The following is a 25,080-nucleotide window of genomic DNA, read 5'->3' as shown; positions in this document are numbered from 1 at the left end:
ATTTTTTATAGTCACTAAGTTGCCCAGGCTGGTCATGAACTTGTCATCCTCCTGTCTTACCTCCCAGAGTCCTAAGATTAAAGGCATGTCTTACCATACCCAGTTTGGAGTTTGTTTCTCTTAAATTTATGAGTTTACAATTTTCATTAAGTTCAAAAATATTTTCAGCCATTAATTCCCAAAGCATTGCTTTCTGTTTCACCTTTCCCTTTCCTTTTGGAATATAAATGATATGTTTACATTTTAGGCTATGTGAGGTTTGCCCATATTTCAACGGTGCTCTATTCTTTTCTTTTTCTTCTTCTTTTTAAAATCGTTTTTCCGTTCATTATTTTGATAACTTCTATTGCCATATCTTTGGGTTTACTAAATATTTTGTCTGAAGTATATAGTCTGCTGTTCATCTTTTTTTAAAAATTAATTTTATTAGTACATTTAAGGTATACAATATAACGACATTCATCATTGGAAATCTGCACCTTTACATAATCACTCTTGGTTCTTATTTTTCCCCATTCCCCTGCCCTCCCTTCAACCCTTCCACCCCTATCTGCAAAGACTTTGTTTCCATTTTTTCTTTTTCTCATATTAATTCCATTCCTTTCTTTACTTTCCGCTATCCTCGCACTTCCCCTTCCCCTTTGCCCCTTTTCTTCCTATTTTACATTATCTATTATACCTTTCAGTCCTTATTTACACTTTCAGTTTCTCACACTAGAAAAACTATTCCGTATTTACACAGGTGTGTCCTATTTATTTCACTTAAGAGGATTGCCTCGATGTGCATTCATTTAGTTATAAATGTCTCTAGTTTCTCATTCTTTATGGCTGAGTAATACTGCATTTTATAAAAACCCCTCATTTTCTTTATCCATCTCCAGTTGATAGGCAGTTGGGTGGCTTCCAAGTTTTAGCTATCATGAATTGTTCTTCTATGAACATGGGTGCACATATATCACTGTAGTATGATTCTTTTACTTCTTTGGGGAAGATACCCAGCAGGGGAATAGCTGGGTCAAATGGGACTTCCAATCTTAGTTCTTTGAGGAATCTCCATACTGATTTCCACAGTGGTTGCACCAGTCTACACTCCCACCAGGAGTGGAGCAGGGTTCCTCTTTCCCCACAGCCCCTCCAGCATTTGTTATTGGGTAATTTCATGATAGCAGCCATTCTTTCTGGGGTGAGGTGGAATCTCAATGTTGTTTTCATTTGCATCTCTCGAATGACCAGTGATGTTGAACATTTTTTCATGTGTTTATTTGCTATTTCTACTTCTTTGTCTGAGAAATGTCTGTTCTTTTCAGATGCCCATTTTTGGATTGGGTCTTTAAATTTTGCAGGTCTGATTTTTTTTTAAAGTTCTTTATAGATTCTAGATAGTAGACCTTTGTCTGAAAAACAGTAGGTGGAAATTTTTTCCCACATTATTGGTTCTCTTCACACTGTTGGTGGTTTCTCTTGCTGTGCAGAAGTTTTTTAATAGGAAGAGATCCCATTTGTTGATTGTGCTACTTTATGGGCAACTGAAGTTTTGTTCATAAAATCTTTTCCTACACCAATGTCTTCAAGAGTTCTACCTAGCCTCTCTTACAGCAGGTTTAGTGTTTCTGTTTTAATATATAGATCTTTACTCCATTTTGCTTTTACCTTAGTGCATGGTAAGAGATATAGGTCTAGTTTTAATCTTTTGCAAGTTGAAACCCAATTTTTCCAGCACTATGTATTAAAGAGTCTATCTTCCCTCCAATGAGGGTCTTTGGCTTCTTTGTCAAAGATGAGATGGCTGAGTGTGTCTGGAGTTGTTTCTGCATCTTCTAATCTGTTCCACTGGTGCTCAGGTCTGTTTCTTTGCAAGTACCATGTTGTTTACTTTTCTTTCTTTCTTTCTTTCTTTCTTTCTTTCTTTCTTTCTTTCTTTCTTTTTTTTTTTTTTTTCGGTACCAGGGATCGAACTCAGGTCCTTGCACTTGTGAGGCAACCATGCAGTTTTTGTCACAGTAGCTTTGTAGTACAGTTTCAAGTTGGAGATTGTGATACCCCTTACCTTGTTGTTCTTACCTAGAATTGTGTTTGCTATTCTTGGTCCCTTCTTGTTCCAAATGAATTTTTGGATTGTTTTCTCAAGGTCTGTGAAGTACGCTGCTAGGATTTCAATTGGGATTGCACTGAATCTATATAGCAGTTTGGAAGTATGGCCATTTTCATTATGTTGATCCTTCCTACCCAGGAGCAAGGGATGTCTTTCCATTTTCTGATATCCTCTTCAATCTCTTTTTTCAAAGTGCTATAGTTTTCAGAGTAGAGGTCTTTGATTTCTTTTGTTAGGTTAATTCCTAGGTATTTCAATTTTTTGGATGCTATTGGGAAAGGAATTGTTTGCCCTATTTCTGTCTCAGTGAGTCTGTTGTTCGTGTAGAGGAAAGCTATTGATTTTTATGTGTTGACCTTGTATCCAGCTACTTTACTGAATTTGATTATTAAGTCTAGAAGACTCTTGATGGAGTTCTTGGGATCTTCTATATACAGTATAATGTCTTCTGCAAATAATGACAATTTGACTTCTTCATTTTCTATCCTTGTTCCTTTTATTTCTTTCTCTTGTCTAATTGCCATGGCTAATGTATCCAAAACTATATTGAACAGGAGTGGTGATAGTGGACATCCTTGTCTTGTTCCTGATTTTAGTGTGAAGGATTTCACTTTTTGACCATTTAGCAACACATTGGCTATTGGTTTTTCATAGATAGCTTTTATCAGATTGAGGTAGAGACCATCTATTCCAATTTTTTGTACAGTTTTTATCATAAATGCATGTTGGATTTTCTCAAATGCTTTTGCTACATCTATTGAGATGATCATATGGTTTTTGACCTTGGCTCTATTGATACAGTGTATTACATTTATTGATTTGCATATGTTGAACCATCCCTGCATCCCTGGGATGAATCCTACTTGGTCAGGGTGTACAATCTTCTTGATGATCTTCTGCATTCTATTTGCCAGTATCTAATTTTTTAGTTTCTTTTTGTTTGTTTGTTTTTGTTTTTGTTTTTGTTTTTTGTATCAGGGATCGAACTCCAGACCTTGCACTTATGAGGCAGATGCCAGAACCACTACTTGCCAGTATCTTATTGAGGATTTTTCTATCTATGTTCATTAGTGAGATTGGCCTGTAGTTCTCTTTTTCTGTTGGGTCTTTCTCTGCTTTGGGGATCAAAGTGATGCTTGATTCCAGGAATAAATTTGGGAGTATTGGTTCCCTTTCAATTTCATTGAAGAGTTTAAATAGTAGTGGGAGTAGTTCCTCTCTAAATGTCTTGTAGAATTCAGCAGTGAAGCCATCAGGACCCGGGCTTTTCTTTGTTGGTACATTTTTAATTATGTTTTCAATTTCATTGATTGATATTGGGTCATTTCAAATTTTTAGGTCATCTCTGTTCAACTTTGGTAATTCACACGATGCTAGCAATCTGTCCATTTCTTCTGTGTTTTCCATCTTATTGGTGAATATGTTCTCAAAGTAGGTATTGATAATCCTCTGAATTTCTGCTGGGTCCATTGTAATTTCACCTGTTTCATTCCTAATTGCATGGATTTGGGCCTTTTCTTTCCCTTTTTTTTATAAGGTTGGCTAAGGGTTTGTCAATTTTGTTTATTCTTTTGAAGAATAAACTCTTGGCTTCATTAATTTTTTGTATCATTCTCTTAGTCTCCATTGCATTGACTTCTGCTCTGATCTTTATAATTTCCTCCCTTGTATGAGCTTTGGGTTTGTCATGCTCTTCTTTTTCTAGAAGCTTGGGGTTTAGTATCAGGTTGTGTAATTGAGCTTGCTCTGTTTTCCTAATATGAGTATTCACTGCTATGAATTTCCCTTGTAAGACAGTTTTCATTGTGTCCTGTAGATTCTGATATGTTGTATTGTCATTGCCATTTAATTGTAGTTGCTGTTTGATTTCTTCTTTAATTTCCTCTGTGACCCATTGGTTTTTCAGAAGTGTTTCATACACTTTGTATGTGTTTATGAAATTTTTGCTGTTCCTTTTGCTATTGATCTCCAATTTCATGGTATTATGGTCTGATAATATACAGGGGATAACTTCAATTCCTTTGCAGACAACAGCTACATAGGGGCCCCAGCGAGAGGCACACTTAGATACCATCCCAGGTGTGCACAGACCCAAGCCAGAAGCCCACCTAGACAACAGCTCAACTCAGGGATCCAGAAGGCCACCACCCTGATCCCAGGAATAGGTTTACTGATGAGCAGCAGAGTAAAGGCTGCTTGGTGGCTTGCTGAGAATTGAAGACCACTGGGTGAGCAGAAAGTTGCCTCAATAAAGGCACAACAGGCTGCATCTGTTGAAATAAGACAACATGTAAACAAGTATCAAAACCAGACTTCCCGATCACCTAAGGCAACCCCAAAAGGAAAGGACATGAAACAATCTGATACTCAAACACCTGGACTCCCTGAACTGGTAATGTAAGAGGACCTGGAAAAAATGAAATCAGAAATAATTTCTCAGATAACAGCAGAGGTTGTGCCTATAGTACAAGACATGATTAATAAATCTAGAGTAGGCACAGAAAAAACAACACAGGAGCTGAGGAACATGATGGAATCCTAACATAGGAAACAAATGGAATCCATAAAACAGATGCAAACACACTTCTAGGAGATTAAAAGCTCCATTGAAAATTTACGCAGCAGAATGAGCCAATGCAAGGACAGAATTTCAGATATAGAAGATAGGATTGCAATTGGTGACTAGGCAAAGAAAAATGTCTTTAAAATAGTCAAGGACCATGAGAAATCAATCCAGCAGCTGCTAGATGATGCAAAGAAGAATAACATAAGACTGATCGGTGTCAATGAAGAAACAGGAAAGAGTACAGATGACATAAAAAAAAACTTTTCACAGATGTGTTGGCAGAAAACTTCCCAAGGAGGGAAAAAGAACTTGACATACAGATAAGTGAGGCATGTAGGACTCCAACTAGCCGTGATCAAAAAACATCTACACATAGGCATATAATAGTTAAGATTCCAGAAACCCAACAGAAGAACAAAATTCTATAAGCAGTTAGAGAAAAGAAACAAATCACATACAAAGGAAAGCCCATCAGAATCACAGCGGACTTTTCAACACAAACTCACAAGGCAAGAAGAGCTTGGAGTGATGTATTTCAAGCCCTAAAGGAAAACAACCTCCAACCCAGATTGATGTACCCTGCAAAACTTATCTTTCAAAATAAAGAGCACCTTAGGAACTTCATGAATACCAAACCAGCATTCCCCAAAATTTTAAACAATATCCTATGAAAAGATAATGAGGATCACAACCCCTGGAAGCCCAGCAGAATGAATCCATCAGGCACAACAAGAAATTAAATGCAAAGGGGGAAGAATCCAACAAAAAGAAAAAGTCATGACAAGGATAAGTCAATACATATCAATTATAACTATCAATGTTAATGGTCTCAATTCACCCATCAAAAGAAATAGACTGGCAGAATGGGTCTAATAGCAAGATCCAACAATATACTGCATAAAAGAAGCACACTTAATTCAAAAAGAAACTCATAGACAAAGTTGAAGGGTGGATAGCAATACTCCATGTGACAGGAACCTGAAAAAGAGCAGGAGTAGCTATCCTCTTTGCAGATCAAGCAGATTTCTGAAACAAAGTCTGAAACACTTCTGGTCCCAAGAATTTCAGATAAGGGATAGTCAACTTGCATGTACAAATCTATTGTGAACATGTGTTTTCATTTGTCTTAAGTCAAAACTTAAGTACAGAATTGTTGGTTCTTAACAGTAATATAAGAAATTTCTACACTATTTTCAAAAATGGTTTTATCATTTTACATTCACATTAGCAGTATTAGAAAGTTCTAACTGGTTCACACCTAAACTGACATTTGTTCTTTTAAAACTTTTACCTTCATCTCCCTAATGAATGTATAATACCATCTTGTTATTGTACTGATTAGTATTTTTTTGATTCTAGTGTTGCACACCTTTCCTTGTGCTGTACTGGCTATTTATCATCTTCTTGTGTCTAATTTTTAATTGGGTTGTCTATTAATGAGTGTAAGAGTTCTTTATATGTTCTGGTCATAGGTTATATGTATTATACATATGTTCTGTTTAAGGACTACTTTTCATTTTCTTAAAGATGTCTTTCAGATCTCTAAATTTTGATGGAATCTCATTTACCAATTTTTTTCTCTTATACATCATGTTTCTTGTATCCTAGGAAATTCTTGCCTACCCTAAATTCATGAACATTTTCCCTTATAATTTCTTCCTACAGTTTTATAGTTTTAGTCTTTCATACTTAGGTTCATAGATCCTTTGAAGTTATCTTTATGTGTGGAAATAAAGGGTGGAGGTTAATTTTTTACATAGGGATACCAGGTGTTCTAGTGCCATTTGTTGAAAACACTATCTTTTCCTCTGTTCTTGAGTTGAGTTTACGTTCTATAAAATGTTAATGTTAAATAATCTTTCAAAAATCAGTGGACCATATATATGTGGTTCTATTCCTAGATTCTCTGTTTTATTCCAATGATCTATATGTCTTTCCTTACACCAACATTGCCTTGATTACTGTAGCTTTAGAGGAAGTCTTAAAATTAGGCAATAACTGTCTTCCAACATTTTTTTTTTTTCTTTTTCTTTTTACTTTTCTAGGTCCTTTGTACTCCTACATAACTTTTAAATTTCAATATCCAATTCTTCATTTATAGCAAGTATACATAGACCTGAATTTTTAGGTATACCTTGTGTTTTCTAATCCTGCTAAATTCAAATACAAGTTCTAGGGGCTCCTAGAGATTTCTTAGTATTTTCTCTATAGATGATCATTTCATCTACATATAAAGATTTTACTCCTACCTTGCCAATCCGTTTCTTTTTATTGCCAGACTATTTTGGTTTGGGCCTATGTTTCAAAGTTTAATGGACAGATGAAGAGTACACATATGTGCCCTTGTTCCCCACCTTAGGGAGAAAGCATTGTATCTTTTCCGTTCATATAAGGCCTTTTTACTGAAGTATGGAGTACATGTCTTTGATCCATTGAGAAGGTTTTGTTTTACTTCTAGTCTTCTGATAGCTTTTACCATGAAAAGCTGTAGAATTTAGTCCAATACTTTTTCTCCAACTAGTGACAGGATCATATGGCTTTTTCCTTTCCTCTGTTAAAATGATGACTTATGGGGGTGGATCTTCCAATGCTGAACCAACACTGCCATCCCTATAATAAAACCACTTTCTACATCCTGCCAGATCTGACTTCTAATAGTTTGTTTTGTTAAACAAATTTCTATCTATGTTCATACTTTTTTCTTCTATTATCTTTATCCAGTTTTAGGATTAGCACAATGTTGAGTTCCTAAAATGAGGGGAGAAGTGTTCCTTCTGTTTTCTGCTTTAAATGTTTGATATAACTCATCAGCTAAAATGTATATGAGCCTGTTGTTCTCACATAGGTAGGTTCTCAAGCTAGGAATATATCTACTCTAATAGGTGCTATTCAAATTTTATATTTCTTCCAGAGTTAGTTTCATTAATTTGTCTTCCAAGGTACTTCTTAGAAGTTGTCAAATTTATTTCAAAAAGGATTTTGGTAATATCCTTTTAAATTTTATAAAATCTGTGGTAATGTCCTCTAAATTTTGATATTATAATTTAAAAAATGTATAATTGATATTGTGTGAGAGGAAGAAAAGGTCCAAAGGAGTAGGGGAAGTGGGAGGGGTAGGGGAAAGGAAAGAAGGGAAAAGAAAAAATATGAGAAAAGAAAAGAAATGGAAACAAAGTCTTTGTAAATAGGAAATTGTGGAGGGCGTGAAGGGAGGGCAGGGGGATGGGGGAAGAAAAAGAACCAAGATATGTCATGTGAAGGTACAAGATCCCAATGATGAATGTAACTGTATTTTATACCTAAAATGTACCAATAAACTTAATGGAAAAAAATGTATTACAGGTTTTTCTCACCTCAAACAAAGAATTCAATGAGACAAGCCAAAAAGGGTACCAAAAGTTTATTTGAAAAGTAGGGTTGAGGGAAAAACTAGCTCTGCAGAGTAAACTTGGGCTGACCAAGAGGAAAAAAGAAAAACAAAACCAAAAATACACCCTAGGCCTTGGAGACTCAGGTGAGCTACTGTGAAAGAGACAGGATAGCAGGTTCCTTGTGGCATTTGTGTCTTTATATGTTGTCCACATCTTGTGGGAACCCACAGTAGTTCTACATATGGGTCCTGAGAGGCAATACCGTATAGATCCTGGGATCCCACCATAGCTCTCTTTCTAGCCAGCGTAAGCCACACCCTATCTCCTCTCTCTCTCTTCTGTATTCTCTTCAGTGTTTTTATCACGAAAGGATGTTGGATTTTGTGAAAGGCCTCTATGTCTATTGAGATGATCATGTGATCTTTGTCCTTGATTCTGTGTATGTGTATATTCTGTATATTACATTTATTGCTTAGTATATGATGAACCATCCTTAGATCTGTAGGATGAAGCCTATTTGGTCATAGTGTATGATCTTTTTTTTTTTTTGGTACCAGGGATTGAACTCGGGTCCTTGCTCTTGTGAGGCAGGCAGAGGAACCACTGAGCTAAATCCCTGGCCCAGTGTATGATCTTTTTGATGTTTTGTTGCATTTAGTTTGCCAGTGACTTTTTGAGGATTTCTGCATTTATATTAATTAAAGAGATTGACCTATAGTTCTCTTTTTTGGGGGGTTGGAGTCTTGTCTGGTTTTGGAATCCAGATAATGGTACCTTCCAAGAATGACTTTGGGAGTACTTCTCTTTCAATTTCATTAAAAAGCTTGAGGAGTATTGGTGTTAAAACTTCCTTGCAGTTTTTTACGAATTCAGTAGTGAATCCATCAGGACCTAGGCTTTTCTTAGTTGGTAGATGTTTCAATACTTCTTTAATTTCATTGTCTGTTACTTGATTATTCAGGGTTTTTACCTTGTGTGCACCTTTGAAAATAATGTTTAGTAGAATTCAAATGTACTCGTGATCATATGTATATATGTATTTAGGGGGTTGCACCTCAGGGCCTTGCAGGTGCTAGATTAGGCAAGCACTCTATCAGTGAGCTACACTGAGCTACATCCCTAGCCCATATATATTTTAAATTCTTTGACTTAACTTAGTGACTTTAAATCCATTGTAGATTTACATAGTTTCCCAATTTTAAAGTGACTTTAAAATTTTTTTAAATTAGTGATTATTCTAATAACCACTCTTAAAAATTTTTAATTTCTTTGATTCTACTAGAACTCTTTGGAATATAATACAAAATACCAGTCACTTAATATCCCTTACTGATTTAAGGTAATTTCTATGTAACATCTCTTTAAAAATAGGAAATAAAAATTAAATTTTTATGAAACTACTAATTGAAAGAATAATTGTTAGAGGCCAGGGATGTGGCTCAGTGGTGCCATGCCTGCCTGGCAAGCTCAAGGTCCTGAGTTCAATCCCCAGTACTGCAAAAAAAAAAAAATAATAATAATAATAAAATAATAATTGGAAGACTAATCTTTAGACTTCCTTGATACCTATTTTTTTTTTCTTTCTTTTTTCCCTTGTTTTTTTCTTTTCAAAATACTGAAAATTGACTCTAGGGAATGCTGTGCTATATCCCAGCCCTTTGAATATTTTAAGACAAAATGTCACCAAATTGCTGAGGTGGACCTTGAATTTGAAATCCTACCTCAGCCTCCTGAGTAGTTGGAATTATAGGCATAATGTCTGTTTCTTAAGTGTTAAGGAATAACCAACATACCTTGTAATACATTTAAAACTCATACTTTATATGAGCTGAATTTTTTTTTCTTAAATTTTATAAACAACTATTTACAGATATTACTTTTTACCTCACTTAAGTTCATATTCCTAGTGATATTTTAGTTTTACAAATAATAATATTAATGTATTACTAACAACTACTTCTGTTAGCTCTGTAATTGGGAGATATATCAGAAGGGCCAAGACTTTCAAGTGGAAACTAGTAATGGGAGACAGAGAACCAGAAAGTCTTTGGCCAAAGGGACTGAAATAGAATTCCAGATCAGTTCTGACTAGTTTCTATACAAAGTCAGCAGATTTCCCAAGCTGTTTACATTGCCTTCTAATTCAAAAGAATTGTACAAATGCTTCTATACCTGTCAACCACCATTCAGCTTTCCACCTAACTCCTTATCACCAAACCTCATAGAGAGATCCATAATTTTAATATATTTTGCTCTATAATGATAAGTGTGTGATAATTTTAAAAACTTTTTTGATACCCTTTAGCCCTTGTAATTCTTATTAAAGAAATATAATACATCCTGACCAGTAATGCATATGGAAGGAGGAACTTTCTTTCCAAATGACATGATTACATCCTATAATAAATGATTAAGCTGTTTTATTTAACTTTTTTGTGTCAGTATTTTCTGTGTTCTTTATAATTTTCCCTTTATAACTATAAATGTCAGTCTAGGTTTCAAAACACACCATATTAAAACTTTACTAACTTTTCATAAAATTATACTGTTTAAATTATAAACACTCTAATCCAGATCTCCCTTGTTTTTTTACATCTCAAGAATAAATTCTTGGTACTTGCATATTTACTTGCTCTATAATGATTGGGAAAGTATCTTCCCTGAGGAGCTAACATGTTAGCAGATGAATCTGTTATTACTGTCAACATGCCTTTGTTGGAAACCTTTATTTACATTTTAAGCAAAGATGGTCAAGCCAGTTTAAACAGTTGACAAAGCTCTATGCGTGATTAAGTTTAAAATTTTCAGGGGAAAAGTGATGAAAAAATGTTTGTTTATACCTAGACTTTTTATTTTTTCACCCAGGAATTAATTTTACCTCAGCTTAATTGCCCTACACACATTCTTGTGACATTACACAACTGGGGAGGGAAGGAGAAAAAGAGGGGCCGTTACTGTGTGGTGTGTGTCTAAAAGCGCGTGTTAGGGAGAGGAGAAGAATAAGCAAGCTGGTTTGACCAGAAACAGAACTGCCTGTGACAGATTAAGAGACAAGCAAGGCTTGGAATCTGAGAGCAAGCTGAGTGGAAATTTACAGCGGCTCTGTGTGAGTGTTCAAGTGATCATTTTCTACTTACGTTTTCCGGTGGTAACTGTTACTCTTCAAAGAGAGGCAGAAAGTAGAGACAGAATTGTGGGAACTCTTTTCTCTGCCACACTTTGGTAACAGGAGACATTCTCTATTAAATGGAAGATAAAGACTACTTCCTCTAAAGTGCTTCGAGCCCAAGAAAGAGCTGTCTTCAGCACCTCACCATGTATCTACTTTTTATTGCTTAGACAACCCTGGGCGTTTCTATACCATTCGGTGAGTATCAACTAAGTTATCTATACCGGTTTGGAGTGTAGAAAAAGAGTTAATATTGTACACTTCAGTTTTTATCGAGGTTCTACAGTTATTGCTAGTATAGTTAAAATTAAGCTGTTACCTTGTTTCTTTATACTCGATGAACTGCGGTTACTAGGAGAGGCTTGAAAAAACAACAACTACAAAACAATACTTCTCTGTTTCCTAAGCCACTTGAACTATTACCAACTATTCTGTGTCCGTGGAATATCTTATTTTGGAAATGGGTTTTTATTTACAAAGAGTTTCCAAAAATAAAATAGTGGCAATATACTATTTTTCATGCTTCTCTTTCAACTGCATGAAAATTCAGAAGTTATCTTTTTCTGTACATTGTCCATAAGTTTAAAGTTAACATTGTGATGTTTGATTTTATAAATTATTGTAAATTATACCATTTTCTCATAATTCAAATTAAAATATTGATCCCATTAATTAAAAGGATACAGAATTTAAATGTTAATTGTTACTTTGATATCCATTAACTCCTGATTTTTCCGGAGTTCTAAAAGGAAAATAAAAATTAGACAATTTATCTATAAAATTTACCACTTGATATAAAATGAATGCAGAAAGATTTCTAAGTGAGATAATAAGACAATTATTTTGTTTTTAGGGTTGATACTAAGCTCTCATATAATCATGCTGTTCAGTTGAACTAACTATTCTGACCAAGTAGGGGTGTGTGTGTGTGTGTGTGTGTGTAAGCACAATATCAGAGAAAAGAAAAATAATTTCTTCAAGTATCTATTTATATCCCAATAAAAGTTCATTTATATAATCTTTGCACAGGAGATTGTATGATAGATACACACACATACACACTATGTGTGTGTGTATATATATATATATATATGCTTAAAGGCATGGACAGAAATCATACCATGATTTTTTCTGTAGGAGGAAAGAAGGAAGTGTGTATTGTTAACTATTAAATTAACTCACTGAATAAAGATGCACTGTTTTGAGCAAAGTTTCCAATCTACCCTGTGCTAGTTTCAATGTTCTTAGTCATTGTCCTTAATCATTGATTCAAGTGAGTCCTTTAGGGCCAAGCAAATTAGCTAAAATGAAAACTTTTGCGGTGTCAGTAAACACATAAAAAAGGTTTGTACCCTAGATATAAAATGGCTATACTTTTTCTAACATTTCCTCTATGTGTACAGAAGCCTGTAGAACAGGTTCTGTTTTGTAGAGTCACATTTATGGGTTGTTTTTTTTTTTTTTGCCTGTTGACCTATGTATTAGAAGCAACTCAGATGGTTTGTGGAAGTCTTTTTCTGGAACAGTACCTTACACTTAAAGTCCAAAGTAAACATAATAGAGATAATATCACCAACCAACTTCTAATTCTTCACATAATTTTCCACACTCAGCCCTTAAATGGATGGAAAATTTGCATTCAACGTGACAATCTTCAGAAAAATTTTTTTATTTTAAACTAGTCATTTGCTAGTGTTACCTTAGTGAAGGTACCATTTCTTTTTTCTTTCTTTCTTTTCTTTTTTTTTTTTTTTGCAGTAGTGGGGATTGAACTCTGGACCTTGTGCTTGCGAGGCAGGCAGCGGCACTACTGAGCTAAATCCCCTGCCCAGATGGTACCATTTCTTCAGCCCACAGAATGTAAATATAGAAACAAAGAATAAGTCATCCCCAATTAACAAGTGCTTTGTATTTAGAAGTTTATTTCAGTGGGTTGTTGGAAATTTAGAATCCATTTTCTTTGGGAAACAATTTATCAGATGACTTCTGGGCTTTTATTATAGCTTAAAGATATATTTTACTCACATAACCAAAAGAATATTGTTACCTTGAGAGATATTAGAAAATCAATTCTAGTGTGAAACTAAATATAAAACAATAGTATTGAAAAAGGCATTTTAATATTGAAAAAGACATTATTAAACTTGCTTGAAGAAAAGCAAGTTTAATAAGTGAATGATATGTGTAAGGATGGTTATAATACAGGATTTTTAGATACTTTCACAAGCTTCCATGGTTGATTATATTGTTTATGAGATTTAATCTAACATTGAAATCAGTGATTTTTTTCCTTACTACAGGAATATATAAGTCATTGCTTTTATGTTTAGCCATTCCTGAGCTGTGGTCCAATGAGTGGCACATAGTAGACACCTGAAATAGTTATTACAGGAGGACTGAAGTGTTTCTTTGATTCACAGAAATGGAATGGAGTAACTTTCTCAAGGTATCAAAAAAAGTAAAAGGGCTTCAGGGCACAGATTTTTCTTTATGAGAAAGAACTCATTGAATTGTGAGATATGAACAAAGAAAAAGTAGGCAAATAGGCCTAATTTAAGAGAAAAAAGAAAAGACTGTGGTATAACTTGGTAGAAATCCTGAATGAATAGAGATGGTGATGACAGGGAATAATTTACAAACTAGGAATCTTGAGTACGTGAGACATTCTGAAGTTGGTTTTAACTGGAACTCAAAAGTATTGTTTATTTGCCGATGTTTACTAGGACCAGTATGAAGAAATGTGGCCTACTTGAAAAACTCAGATTAAGTCCTTCTGAGTTAATTTTATTTCTGTTGGCTCTGGAAGTTTCTCTAAAGGACCTATATGTAAAATTTAAGAGTTATTAATGGAATGAGCTTATATAATAAAGGAAGCTAAAATGCATTCAAGTTATACTTATCTTTGATGATTTTTAGTGGCAGGACAACTTTTCTGTTTGATCAAGAAGCACTTTCTTGGGCTGGGGATGTAGCTCAGGGGTGCTGCGCCTGCCTAGCAAATGCAAGGTTCTAAGTTCAGTCCCTAATACTGCAAAAAAAAAAAGAAAAAAAAAAAGAAGCACTTTTTTATTCTATTCTAAATTGTATCTAAAAGTAAGTTATGATTTTAAGTAGATCTAAATGACATAATAGTTACTTAATAAATATTTGTTGAATGAATATATGTGTATTTGTACAGTTTTCTATTGTATACATGTACCTGTGTATTTATAATTGTGACTTAAAGATAATACTTAGCTGATATTCCTTTAACAATGGAAAAAGTCTGCTAAAACTATATTAACATGCCTATTGGTTATGTTCATACTTAATAATCCATTGGTAATTAAAGTAGTTGGCTTAAACTGAAATCTTTATTGCCTATAAATGAATAATATACTTTCCAGTTTTGTGACTTGTACATCTTAAAATTCCAGAAGAAAGTTGCTAAGTCTCCTCCAACTTGGGAAGACTATAGGATTACATTATTTTCCATCGAGAAAAACTAAATCAGCTATGGATGCCTATAGGATAAGAAGTAACTTCAGCTAAATCACTTTCATCTCTACTGTCCGTTAACATTTTTATCAATTGACAGTTGATAGTCACAGGGGCTTATTGAAGCTATGAAATAGTTATATTTCAGAGTATACCTATCAACCTTTCTTAGTGCCAATAACAGTATCTAACCAAAATTTAATGCTATATGTACTATGTATGTGCTTCTAGGAAAGATTAAAAAAACTGAATTTTGAGTGTCTCTTGATAATTCTGTTGCAAAGAATAACCCTTTGTGACTTTCAGTGAGATCTGATGCTTGATTATAGTTAGTACTTTTTGAGAATACTGATCTAGTTTCAGATCTCTGCTATAAAATGAGGTTGTGAAATTTTGATATTAAAATTATCATTATAATATCATTTATTAACAATCATTAAGTTAATAAATGTAGAAATTTTTAGCTGCAATAAATGACTGGAACTGTCAATGGAAACATTACCTAATGAATGAAGTAACTAGTTTTTTCTGGAACAGTAATAAGGTCCTTGAATAACTATATATCAGTAGATATATACCTAACTTCATATATTATATTTTAAATTTTATTTCAGTGTTACAGTGCATTAGAATTAAACACTAATGACTAAGGGACATGGGTTTCTCTTATAAAAGAGTTTTATTCTGATGTAAGTCTGGCCAAGAGCTGTAGATAAATGAGGGTACATAAAAAGCTTCTCACAGATTTTCCATTTCTGTATAAACTGTTCATTTTTAGAAAACTCCCTCAAACTCTGCTAACAAAATAAAACCTAGAGAAACAAATTCTTAGTCATTTTTGAGTTGAGAAAAAGGATCGTCAGGGCAAGTATACTTTATTGACTGTGTCTACTGGCTTTCACTTATATCTGTAGGTGTTCAAGTACAGAATTCAATGTAGTGGCTTCCAGTTACATTTAGGATGAATATTTAAAAGTGGAAAAATTGGAAGAAGATACTGTTTGAGAATTTTTTGAAATATATGATATACTTTGTAATAAAAGTGGTATCATAGGGCCGGGGATTTAGCTCAGTGGTTTCACCACCTGTTGCACAAGTGCAAGGACCCGAGTTCAATCCCCAGTACCAAAAAAAAAAGTGGTATCATAGCTTATAAAACTATAATGATATACTTTGAAGGCAATTCACAATTATGATTTTGGCATAGAAATCTTCTTGGATACAGCAGATACAGTAGAACTGAACTGTGTTTGCTTTCAAGTGTATGTTTTTATTTTAAAATTTACATACAATCAAATACATCCATTTTAAGAGAACAGTTCAATTAGTGTTGACAGATGTGTATATTTGTGTAGTCTCTATTCCACCAAGATTTTAAAAATGAATCTTAGAGGCTCAGTTATTTGCCACTGATGCATTTTTATTGCATTTATTTCTGTGAATCCTATTTGGAATACAGATAAAAGAATGTTAATCTTTAAAACTGTCTGAATTTTTTTGTAATGTGGTGGTAAGTTTATTTTAATTTTTTTGTTGCTGTCATTTTTGTTTAAGAGAAGATAAATGTCTTAAGTTTAAATTAACAAAGTGTAAGATACAATTTTGAAAATATTCCTCTCTCACTCATTGTTGATTTTAAAATAAACTTATGTGCAGGAAATGGAGGTTTAGTTTTGAATTAATTTTCTTATAGTGAGTTAGCAATTTGGGCTTATACAGGGTTTTTTAAAATATAGTTGATCTATGGAAATCTTAAGATTTCTGTTAACTTTAAAGATAAATTTCTCACTTCTTCAAACTTGCCGAGAAAACCTTTAAAATTGGAACTATAGGGTCGGGGATTTAGCTCAGTGGTTTCGCCGCCTGCTGCGCAAGCGCAAGGACCCGAGTTCGATCCCTGGTACCAAAAAAAAAAAATTAGAACTATCAGTTGGCAGCATAGTTAGAAGTTAGACATAAAGGCCTAGAAATACTCGTTAGCTACCTAGAGACAGACATTTACTCCACTTTGAAATATTTTAAATGAAATAGCAAGGGCATTTAATGCTCTATGATCTCTTTCCCTTGGTAACCCTTTCCGCACTCTCTCCATTTAAATTACTCACTTGAGTGATTGACTCTAGGTTGTCTTCAACAGTGCATACCCACAAGTAGGATTATGAAATTTTTTTTACTGTATATTAGGAAAGGGAATGCTGCCAAAATCTACTATAAAATCTACAGGGCTTGAGTTCCCTAAGAAGAGAGCTAAATGATTTTTTTTACTTTCTCTTCAGACCCTAAGACAGGTACTACTCTTCATAAAACTTCATAGCCAAAGAAATCATATATAACTAATGCTTTGAAACGACCTGATGATCAGATATATTCCACAATTTGAACTTTTAAAAATGGTTGTTTATCTATTTAAAATATCATTTAAGGGAAGATGTTTCCCTTATAAAAACATTTGCATGGTCTGTTTTACAGTTTGGAAAATACGGAACATTTTGAGGAAGAAATAAATTAAGCATTTATAGCTGACTATACTACTCAGAGGAAATCACTATTAACTTTTTAAAAATAACTTTTTTCTGTGCATAGGCTGTTTTGAATTTCTGTTTGCTTTACATAGTTGTATTATGCTCTATAATATGAGATACTATTTCTACATTAGCATTTCCATACTATTTCATATTCTTTGGAAACACTTTGATAGCCATAAACCATGTTACATCAAATGGAAGAAGACATTGACTGTAAGGCATAGGACTACTTTATGTACCACCAAGAAAGAGGAAGCTCTGCCAGTTAGTGCAAAAGACCATTAATTGTAAGACATGCAGAATTTCAGAAGTGTTAATATATAAAAAATTGTTTAAAATCTAAAAATCTATAATATATACTGATATTTTATTAAGTGAATATATGTTACAATTTGTGTAATTATTCTCTTAGAAATTTAGATTGTTCTCCATTTTTCACTATTAAATTAAACATTGCAGTAAACATTTTTCCACATAAAGATAATTCTTCATTTTAATTTTCTTAGAACAGACTGCTAGAAGTGAAATTACTTCTAAGTCAGAGGTTGTAAACATTTTAAGGTTCTAGAACCATAGGGCTAAATTATTATCCAGTTTATATTCCCACCAGTAAGTAATGAGAGAGCCTGTTGCACTGCATTGTCAACAAAGTTGAGTTTTGTCAAAACAATAACAAAAAGCTTTGTTATGTAATGGGCAAAATAGTATTTCACTTTGAGTTTACATTTTCTTATAACTATAGAGAATGTTTAAACATTTACTCTGTTTATAGCTATATTTCCTACTTTGTGATTTTTCCATTACCTATATATTGTTTCCTTAATGGTTTTTTGTTCGTCTTAAAGAGGTCTTTTTCTTCCTTCCTTCCTTCCTTCCTTCCTTCCTTCCTTCCTTCCTTCCTTCCTTCCTTCTTTCTTTCTTTCTTTCTTTCTTTCTTTCTTTCTTCTCTTTCTTTCTTTCTTTCTTTCTTTCTTTCTTTCTTTCTTTCTTTCTTTCTTTCTTTCTTTCTTTCTCAGTACTAGAGATTGAACCAGGGCCTCACACATACTAGGCAAGCACTCTACCACTGAGCTACATCTCCAGTCCTTCTATTTTTTTCTGTTGTTTGTTTTTTTTCTACATTTTTATTAGTGTGTATTGGTTATACAGATAAATGGGTTTTATTTTGGCAGATTTGTACTTGTACATAATGTACTTTGATCATATTCATATCCTCATTACCCACCCTTATACCCTCTCTCCCATTCCCTTTATCTTACATAATAATAGTTGCCCTTCTGCTTTTTTTTTTTTTAGATTTAGATTTGTGTGATATTTGTCTTTCTGGCTGTGGCTTATTTTGCTGAACACAATCTCCAGATCCATCCATTTTCTGCAAATGACAAACTTTCATTCTTCTCTATCGCTGAATAATACTCCATTATGTATATATACTACAGTTTCTTTTTCTATTATCTGTTGATAAGTACCTAGCATGGTTCCATATCTTGGCTGTGCTATGTTGTGCTGCAGTAAACATGGGTATGCAGGTATCCCTATAGTATGCTGACTTAAGTTCCTTGGGGTATATGCCAAAGAATGGTAGAGCTGCGTCAAATGGTGGCTCTATTTTTAGTTTTTTGAGGAACCTCCATAGTAATTCCCATAGTGGCTCTACTAATTTAAATTCCCATCGACAATGTAGAAGGGTTCTTTGCCCCCTCCCCTTGCATCCTCAACAGAATTTATTGTTTTTTGTATTTTTGATGATAGCCATTCTGACTGGGGTGAGATGGACTCTCATAGTTTTGATTTGCAGTTCCCTAATCAGCCCTTATTTATTTAGAAACAAGATCTTGCTCAGTTGCCCAGGCTGGCCTCAAATTTGAGATCCTACTACCTCAGCTTCCCTCAACTGGGATCATGGGTGTGTAAAACCATGCCTGACAAAGAGGTCTATTTTTATAATGATGTTAGCTCTCTGTCTTTAATATGCATATTATAGAATTCTTTTTTTTGTCTGTAACTTGTGTTTATTATTTTACCTATACAAATTCAAATTTAGGAGCCAGGGATTTAGCTCAGTGGCACCATGCCTGCCTTGCAAACACAAGGTCCTGAGTTTGATTCTTGGTTCCAAAAAAAAAACCAAACAAACAAATTCTTGATATTTGTTGCACATTTATAATCTTTATCAACCTTTTCTTTTGTGATTTATTTCACTTCTTCTGAAGTTGCATAAATCGGCAGGGCATGGTGGCAGACACCTAGCATCTTAACACACTGGAGGCTGAGACAGGAGGATTGCTGTGAGTTTGAGGTTAGCCTGGGCTCTACATAGTGAGTTCATAGCCAGCCTGGAATACATAGCAAGACCCTGTCTCAGAAATAAATAAACAAACAGATAAATCATTTTACATTCAGAAATTTGAAACTCACCTATATCTGTGTTGGGACTGTTTTGTTCCACTTATCTTTCTCTTTTCTTGTGCCCTGATACTTGTAGTACTTTATAACACTTTTAATTTTATTCTCTTACCTTAGAAAGGTAATCTTCCTTTCCAAAATTTATTATTGAGCTGGAGGAGTAGCTCTGTATTAGAGCACATGCTTAGCATATGCAAGGCCCTGGGTTCAAGTCCAAAACACAAAAACAAAACAAAATGTTAATGTAAAATTAAATTTATTGCTGGGCCTGTAATTGCAGCATTTGGGAGACTGAGGCAGGAGGATTGTTATGGGTTCAAGGCCAGCCCGAGTTACATAGTGAGTTCAAGCAAAGCCGGACTGAGCTATATAACAAGACCCCTGTCTCAACCCCTCTCCCCCACCAAAAAAATTAAATTTATTTACCAAAAACTTTTTTTGGACTTGTGATTGGAATTGTATCAAATCACAAACTTTAGGAATAATTAACATTTTAATAGTGTTCAGGCTTTATATTCAAGAACAGAAGAAGTTGAAACCCTTGTCCTAGAGAAACTCTCATACAAATATACAAGTAGACAGGCAAAAGAATATGTATTCAGCAATGTTTGTAATAGTAAACAATAAAAAAACTAGAACCTGGCAAAAAGGTAAATAAACTGTGGTATAGTCATACAATAGGATGATTTATAGCAAGCATTCACGGAGATTACTTTAGTCGATATACTTTCTTTCTTTTTCTTGGGTACCAGGAATAGAACTCAGGGCCTGCCCTTGCCAGGCAGGCACTGTGCTTCTGAGCTACTTTCTTTTCCTTTTTTCTTTCTGGTTTTTTTTGGTATTGGAGATTGAATCCAGGGTCTAAGCACAGGCTAGGCAAGTGCTCTACCACTGAGCTACATCCTAGCCCTTTTTAATTTTTATTTTGGGGCAGGGTCTCACTGAGTTGCCCAGGATGGGCTAGAACTTGTGATCCTCCTGCTTCAACCTCCTGAATAACTAGGATTATAGGTGTCATCATTCCCATATCAGTTGTTCTGTATTTTTAAGCTGAGCAGTAAATGTATAAGGAGTTGTTGTTATAGACAGCACACGTGAATCCACTCATTTGAAATAGGCTTTTTTTTGTCGTTGTGAGGAAAAGAAAAAGTTTATTCCAGTGAACAGGGACTAAAATCAGGGACTAAGAATCTAGCCACCAGCAGGGAAGGAAAACTAGACTTACATAGATTTTGGGGAAGGGGCTATGATCATAAGGAATGTTTATGACTTATATGCCCAAGGACGGTCTGCTCAGGTGTGCAGACAATCAGTGGACTTCTCGGTGCCAGGAGGGTTGTATACTTCGTTTTGAGTCCATTTGCCCTATTTACTGAGAAGCTGCTGTTGTTTGCTGAAAGCAGCCTTTTTGCTTTTTCCTGTTTATTTGGCCATGCCTGACAGTTATCACATCGTTTTCTACTTCTTTTTAAAATATTACGTTTAAATTTTTATTATTTAACTATTTAAACATTGTATTTAAATTGTTTTACATTTAATATTTTATTAGATTAAATATTAAAGGAAATTATCTATTAGGTTAGATTACATTAGTTTATTTAAGATACCAAGGAAGGGAAGTCCTATTGAAGGATGTTAAAATTATTATTAATTTTTGTTTGTTTGTTTTGTTGTTACTTTTTTTCTTTTTTTGAGATAAGTCTTGCTATGTAGTTCAGGCTGGCCTTGTACTTACTACATAGCCTAGGCTGGCCTTGAACTCATGGTGATCCTCCTGCCTCAGCCTGCCAAGTGCTGCTATTACAGGTATATCCCACTATGCCCAGCATTAATATTATTTTTCAAAAATAATTGTATATACTTATGGGGTAAAGTGTGATCTTGTGTTATACATATGCAATTTGCAATGATTAAATCAAGCTAATTAACCTATCCACTCCCTTATTTACCTACCATTTTTATGGTAAAACACTTGAAATTTAGTTATTTTAAAATATAGAATGCATTGTTATTAACTACAGTTATCCTAGTGTGCAACAGATCTCAAAACCTATTCCTTCTGTTTTAAACTTTGTACCCTTCAGTTAACAACTCTTCGACCCTTCTCACCTGCTCAGGTTCTAGTAACCACCATTCAACTCTGTAGTATCACTTGTTTTAGATTCCATGTATAAGTGAGATCAGTGGTATTTCTTTCTATGCCTGGCTTATTTCCCTTAGCATAATGTTCTCCACACTCATCCAAGATGTCACAAATGATGAGATTCCTCCCCATTTTAAGGCTGAATAGCAATCTGTTATGTATGTATGCCACGTTTTCCTTTCCATGCAGACATTGATGTACATTTAGGCTGATTCCCTACATTGGCTATTATGAATAATGCTGCAGTAAGCATGGAAGTGTAGATATACTATCAGCATACTAATAATAGCGTCATTGGACACAAACCCCAAGGTAGGATTACTGGATCAGTTGGTATTTCTACTTTTAATTTTTTGAGGAACTTCCATACTATTTTCCTTAATGGCTGTATTAATTTACCTTCTCACCAACAGTGTACAAGCATTCCCTTTTCTTTGCATTCTCATCAACACTTGTATTTCATCTTTTTGATTTTAGCAGGGCAGTGGCATACTCTGGCCACAATTTTCCTTTGGAGAAAGTGGTGGGAATGAGGGCAGACAGATACGTAATCAAAAGAAACAAGAATCAAATAGCCCCTAAGATTTTCTTCTTTTCCTTTTACTGATCTGATTCAGATATTTCTTCTTCTATCATTGTTTCCATTCTTTTCTTGGAGATTTTTGGAATGGTTTCTTTTTTAACTTCTTTAGTTCAGTCCTTGTTTATTTTTATTCTCATATGAATGAATTATAATTGTAGATTCTCACCCTCCCACATGTTCTGCCCCTAATATAAAAGCTTCCTTTCAAGAACTATTTCTGACTTTTTAGCATTAATTTTGTTGAATTCTTTGTAGGCTTGATTCTATATCATCTTTTTGTTAATTTTTAGCAAGCATACATAATCTGTTCACACATAGATGGTGTTAGCTGCAAATCTAATTATGATGTTATAAGCTTTCCTTCCCAGTACTCTGTAGCTTTTCTCCATGCTTATGGAAGTCCAAAGTTAACCTGATTTTTATGCTTTACTGTTGTTTTTGTTATTAAGATAATTTTGCTGGAATGTGCTTTGAGAGAAGAATGTTTCTTTTAAAAACCACAAGACATAGTGAATTTTGGATTTATTTTATTTTATTTGAGACAGGATCTTGCTATGTTGTTCAGGCTGGCCTCGAACTCACAGCAATCCTCCTGCCTCAGCCTCTCAAGTGCTGGGATTACAGGCAGGTATCACTACACCTGGTTTAGATCTCATCTTCTTTAGAATTTTTTTTTCCAGTACTACAGATTGAACCCAGAGCCTCATGCATGCTAACCTAAGTGCTCTGTCACTGAGTTATACCCCCATACACTCTTCCCCCATCCACTTTTTAAATTTTAACTTTAAAATTTTCTCTTTTTTTTTGTACCAGGGATCGAACTCATGACCTTGTGCTTGTGAGGCAGGCGTGATGCCACTGAGCTAAATCCCCAGCCTAATGTTTTGGTTTTTGATGCAGGGTCTTGCTATGCAATTCAGGCTGGCCATGAACTCAATATGTAACCCAGGCTGGCCTCAAACTCACAGCAGTCCTCCTGCTTCAGCCTCCAAAGTGCTGGCATGTGCCACCATGCCCAGTCAAAAAATTTTATTTTTGAGACAATATCTCACTAAGTTGCCCAGGCTAATCTTGAATGTACAACCGTCCTGCCTCAGCCTCCCAAGTAGCTAGATTACAGGTGTGCACCACCATGCCTGGCTCATCATTAATCTTGACTAGAAAAATCCTGTAAATGATCAAGTTTAGATCTCTTTTTTTTGCTGCTTAAAGTGTTATATCTTTGATTATTGTGCTTCTGCTCCATATTTACTTTTGCTGTTGCTGGCTTCCTCCTCTACCCACCCCATCCCGCTGTTGTTGTTTCTTATGAGACATCACCATCCTCTCCATTTTGCTGTAAAATAACTAACAAGGATATATATATCTGTTTATACCCTGTATCTTTCTTTCATTCTTTTAGGTTTTTATTTTCATTTTCTTTAGTTTTTGTTACCTTTTCTGGTTTTGTGGGGAAACCCTTGGATGTCTTCTATCTCTCACTGCATTGTGAGCTCTTTTAAGCTTACTCATTTCGTGTTTCCTAGTTCATTGCCTGCCACAGCATAGGTGCCTGGGAAATATTTTTAGAAAGAGTAAATGTAGGCTAACTTTGTCCCTTGCAATTGCCTTCAAACAGTTTTTTGCAGTCGTTTATGCTCTATGCAAATTTGGGTTACCATGTGTATTTGTGTATATATAATTTTTCACTCATTTATCTTGGCCAGCTCTCTTTTGTCAAAATCTCCCCTCCCCCTTATTATATCTGTTGCAGCTTTATAGAAATTCAAACATAATTAGAAACAACCTTTTTGGCCCAAGTCTGGAGGGCATTTCTCTCTTTTTTCCTGCTGCTTAAAACAAAAGAACAAAACTGTTATTGATGCTTATTCTGTTTACTCATTCTTGAAGTTGGAGAAGTGCAATAGGACCGGGCTCAGTCAGTGTGTTTTATGGCCCACGGTCAGATGGGACCCTGTGGAGAACAGGTTGATATGCATGGCCTCGGCCCTGCTCAGAGCCTAGGAGGCACTCATCGCCTTGTGTTGATTGGCCTAATGTGGCAGCTTCTGCTGCTTCTCCAGTCTGCTTTGCTGAAGAACAGTGTATAGTGCCCACTCTGAATGTAACATTATATGTCATAAACATGAACTTGTAATAATAACAATAATAATAACAAAAATGAGGAAAGGAGATCTAGAGGTGGAGGGAGGGAAGTGGACAGGGAAGGGAAGGGGAATAAAAAAGAATCAAGATATGTTCTCTGTATGTACCTGCTCCTTATGATGAATGCAAGCTTCATGTCCTGGAAACAGGTACTAATAAAATAAAATTTTTAAAATAGAGTATTGACATGTAAAAATAATGTATAGCATGGTCTTAAAACTCTGAGATAGGCTTTATGGAAAAATTACTGTCACCATCTTATTCCAAGAAGGCCCTGCTTTCAGAATTCCTCCATTTCTTTTGCCCTCACCTTAAGCACTTTATCTTTGGCTAAGATAGATACTAAGAATTAAAGGCTCACAACAGACATGAAATGGTACTGAGTAACCTAGAGTCCACAAGTCTACGGCCTATCTAAATTCAAAATATGCCCTATTTTACCTTCGGAATGTCTTCATTTTACAGATATGCCCACTGGATGATAACTTCTCAATCTAGTCTGTCTATCAAAGCTAGATGGGTGCTTAAGCTTTTGGTGTTTAGGTAGCAAGTGGAAAATGACTAGTTCTCAGTGGTGGTAACTAGGAACCTATGGCACGCATG

The 25,080-nt window shown here is 34.7% G+C and overlaps 1 protein-coding gene across 18 annotated transcripts in view; it reads left to right on the top strand.

Moving 5' to 3' along the window:
* Cab39l (calcium binding protein 39 like) overlaps positions 1-25,080 on the top strand; it is a 210,195-nt gene that overhangs the window by 73,462 nt on the left and 111,653 nt on the right. Inside the window, exon 1 of one of the 18 annotated variants that reach the window (XM_087197459.1) lies at positions 10,947-11,396. The exons of 16 other annotated variants lie outside the window; for them this stretch is intronic. The gene's annotated coding sequence lies outside the window, so the exon portion shown is untranslated. Of the gene's footprint in view, positions 1-10,946; positions 11,397-25,080 lie in introns of those variants that run through there. One more of the 18 variants, XM_021257836.2, reaches the window with a different exon arrangement.

This window comes from Heterocephalus glaber, unplaced genomic scaffold (assembly GCF_053883595.1).
Source record: "Heterocephalus glaber isolate CG9 unplaced genomic scaffold, H.glaber_assembly_v1.0 deba00001666, whole genome shotgun sequence".
In the NCBI taxonomy this organism is placed as follows: Eukaryota; Metazoa; Chordata; class Mammalia; order Rodentia; family Bathyergidae; genus Heterocephalus; species Heterocephalus glaber.
Note: the sequence above shows the minus strand (reverse complement) of the source record. Positions and strands in the feature narration are given on the sequence as shown.